This window comes from Oncorhynchus kisutch, unplaced genomic scaffold, assembly GCF_002021735.2.
Source record: "Oncorhynchus kisutch isolate 150728-3 unplaced genomic scaffold, Okis_V2 Okis09a-Okis19a_hom, whole genome shotgun sequence".
Lineage (NCBI taxonomy): Eukaryota > Metazoa > Chordata > Actinopteri > Salmoniformes > Salmonidae > Oncorhynchus > Oncorhynchus kisutch.
Window position 1 is genome coordinate 8014433 of NW_022261985.1, and position 4151 is coordinate 8018583.

A 4151-nucleotide genomic window follows, 5' to 3' on the forward strand; every position below is an offset into this window, starting at 1 on the left:
ATAGACCAGTCTGTTAGTGCTGAAACTATAGACCAGTCTATTAGTGCTGAAACTATAGACCAGTCTGTTAGTGCTGAAACTATAGACCAGTCTGTTAGTGCTGAAACTATAGACCAGTCTGTTAGTGCTGAAACTATAGACCAGTCTGTTAGTGCTGAAACTATAGACCAGTCTGTTAGTGCTGAAACTATGGACCAGTCTGTCAGTGCTGAAACCATGGACCAGTCTCTGTTAGTGCTGAAACTATAGACCAGTCTGTCAGTGCTGAAACTATGGACCAGTCTGTTAGTGCTGAAACTATAGACCAGTCTGTTAGTGCTGAAACTATAGACCAGTCTGTCAGTGCTGAAACTATGGACCAGTCTGTTAGTGCTGAAACTATAGACCAGTCTGTTAGTGCTGAAACTATAGACCAGTCTATTAGTGCTGAAACTATAGACCAGTCTGTTAGTGCTGAAACTATAGACCAGTCTGTTAGTGCTGAAACTATAGACCAGTCTGTCAGTGCTGAAACTATAGACCAGTCTGTTAGTGCTGAAACTATAGACCAGTCTGTTAGTGCTGAAACTATAGACCAGTCTGTTAGTGCTGAAACTATAGACCAGTCTATCAGTGCTGAAACTATGGACCAGTCTATTAGTGCTGAAACTATAGACCAGTCTATTAGTGCTGAAACTATAGACCAGTCTGTCAGTGCTGAAACTATGGACCAGTCTGTTAGTGCTGAAACTATGGATCAGTCTATTAGTGCTGAAACTATGGACCAGAGAGCTGTACAACAGAGAGATGTACCACAGAGAGCTGTACCACAGAGAGCTGTACCACTAGGCTGTACCACAGAGAGATGTACCACAGAGAGCTGTACCACAGAGAGCTGTACCACAGAGAGCTGTACCACAGAGAGCTGTACCTCTAGGCTGTACCACAGAGAGCTGTACCACAGAGAGCTGTAGACAGAGAGCTGTACCACAGAGAGCTGTACCACTAGGCTGTACCACAGAGAGCTGTACCACAGAGAACTGTACCACTAGGCTGTACCACAGAGATCTGTACCACTAGGCTGTACCACAGAGAGCTGTACCACTAGGCTGTACCACAGAGAGCTGTACCACTAGGCTGTACCACAGAGAGCTGTACCTCTAGGCTGTAGACAGAGAGCTGTACCACAGAGAGCTGTACCTCTAGGCTGTAGACAGAGAGCTGTACCACTAGGCTGTACCACAGAGAGATGTACCACTAGGCTGTACCACAGAGAGCTGTACCTCTAGGCTGTAGACAGAGAGCTGTACCACTAGGCTGTACCACAGAGAGCTGTACCACTAGGCTGTACCACAGAGAGCTGTACCACTAGGCTGTACCACAGAGAGCTGTACCACAGAGAACTGTACCACTAGGCTGTACCACAGAGATCTGTACCACTAGGCTGTAGACAGAGAGCTGTACCACTAGGCTGTAGACAGAGAGCTGTACCACTAGGCTGTAGACAGAGAGCTGTACCACAGAGAGCTGTACCACTAGGCTGTAGACAGAGAGCTGTACCACTAGGCTGTAGACAGAGAGCTGTACCACTAGGCTGTAGACAGAGAGCTGTACCACTAGGCTGTACCACAGAGAGATGTACCACTAGGCTGTACCACAGAGAGCTGTACCACTAGGCTGTAGACAGAGAGCTGTACCACTAGGCTGTAGACAGAGAGCGGTACCACTAGGCTGTACCACAGAGAGCTGTACCACTAGGCTGTACCACAGAGAGCTGTACCACTAGGCTGTACCACAGAGAGCTGTACCTCTAGGCTGTAGACAGAGAGCTGTACCACAGAGAGCTGTACCACAGAGAGCTGTACCACAGAGAGCTGTACCACTAGGACGGTCACTCCCTCTGTGTAGCTGAAGGTTTTGGTTGTCAACCCCGCTGTGTAACTCTGGTGAGAGCTCTCTGCTAGTGAGAGAGTTGACACAACCTCTATCTCTCCCCACTGTCATCCTCTGTCTCCATCTGTTCAATAAAATCAGAAAATATATATTTAAAAAAAGAAGTGGTCTGTCTCCACCGACTGCATATAAAGGAGGGGAGAAGGAGGTAGACTGAACGAGGGGAGAAGGAGGTAGAGTGAACGAGGGGAGGAGGAGGTAGATTGAACGAGGGGAGAAGGAGGTAGAGTGAACTAGGGGAGAAGGAGGTAGACTGAACGAGGGGAGAAGGATGTAGAGTGAATGAGGGAAGGAGGTAGAGTGAATGAGGGAAGGAGGTAGAGTGAATGAGGGGAGAAGGATGTAGAGTGAATGAGGGAAGGAGGTAGAGTGAATGAGGGAAGGAGGTAGAGTGAATGAGGGAAGGAGGTAGAGTGAATGAGGGAAGGAGGTAGAGTGAACGAGGAGAGAAAGAGGTAGAGTGAACGAGGGGAGAAGGAGGTAGAGTGAACGAGGGGAGAAGGTAGAGTGAATGAGGGAAGGAGGTAGAGTGAATGAGGGAAGGAGGTAGAGTGAACGAGGAGAGAAAGAGCTAGAGTGAACGAGGGGAGAAGGAGGTAGAGTGAATGAGGGAAGGAGGTAGAGTGAACGAGGGAAGGAGGTAGAGTGAACGAGGGAAGGAGGTAAGAGTGAAACAGGGGGAGAAGGAGGTAGAGTGAACGAGGGAAGAAGGAGGTCGAGTGAACGAGGGGAGAAGGAGGTAGAGTGAACGAGGGGAGAAGGAGGTAGAGTGAACGAGGGGAGAAGGAGGTAGAGTGACGAGGGGAAGGAGGTAGAGTGAACGAGGGGGAGAAGGAGGTAGAGTGAACGAGGGGAGAAGGAGGTAGATGTGAACGAGAGGAGAAGGAGGTAGAGTGAACGAGGGGAGAAGGAGGTAGAGTGAACGAGGGAAAGGAGGTAGAGTGAATGAGTGGACGAAGGAGGTAGAGTGATGCTTGTGGAACCTCCCACTCTCTCTCCTCCACTGTGTGTTTCTGCAGTTCTACAGTCTCTATGTCCTCCCTCTCATTTAGCCAGTGGCTTCCCTCTCTCTCTCTCTCTCTCTCAATCTCCCTCCGTCTTTCTCTCTCTATTGAACCCTCCCTCCCTCTCTTGACTGCCCCCTCCTCCATCTCTATCTCTTCACCCCCTGTCCTTCTGTCCTCATCCATCATATTATCCAGCACCACTCACCCACATTGTAATTGATGGGATATTCCACTATAACACAACTCCTCTGATATCTCTGACTATGCAGTTTGGAATGTGTCACTAATTGTTGCCGCGAGCTGTTGTGTTCCCCTCACACCATCCGTCTCATTCCCCTCCATCCCTCCATCCTCCCCTCAAACCTGCATGACCAGCACCAGATGAACAGTCCCTGGGCTGAGGAGCCAGCACCAGAAGAACAGTCCCTGGGCTGAGGAGCCAGCACCAGAAGACACATACACTGGGCTGAGGAGCCAGCAACAGAAGACACATACACTGGGCTGAGGAGCCAGCACCAGAAAAACAGTCATTGGGCTGAGGAGCCAGCACCAGAAGAACAGTCCCTGGGCTGAGGAGCCAGCACCAGATGAACAGTCCCTGGGCTGAGGAGCCAGCACCAGAAGAACAGTCCCTGGGCTGAGGAGCCAGCACCAGATGAACAGTCCCTGAGCTGAGGAGTCAGCACCAGATGAACAGTCCCTGGGCTGAGGAGCCAGCACCAGATGAACAGTCACTGGACTGAGGAGTCAGCACCAGAAGACACATACACTGGGCTGAGGAGCCAGCACCAGAAGAACAGACACTGGGCTGAGGAGCCAGCACCAGAAGAACAGTCCCTGGGCTGAGGAGTCAGCTCCAGAAGAACAGTCACTGGGCTGAGGAGCCAGCACCAGAAGAACAGTCCCTGGGCTGAGGAGTCAGCTCCAGAAGAACAGTCACTGGGCTGAGGAGCCAGCACCAGAAGAACAGTCCCTGGGCTGAGGAGCCAGCACCAGAATAATAGTCACTGACTCATTAAGCCTCATTGGCGATGCTATGCATGCTACTCATGTCAGGACTTAGGGGAGCGAGACTCGACCGTTCAGCCTTGAGAAAGAAGGGGTTATGTGAGGTGGTTTGACTCCCAAATAGAAACCTATTGATGGACTCTCTCTCTCTCTCTCCTCTCTCTCTCTCCTCTCCGTCTCCTCCTCCTCTCTCTCTCTCTCTCT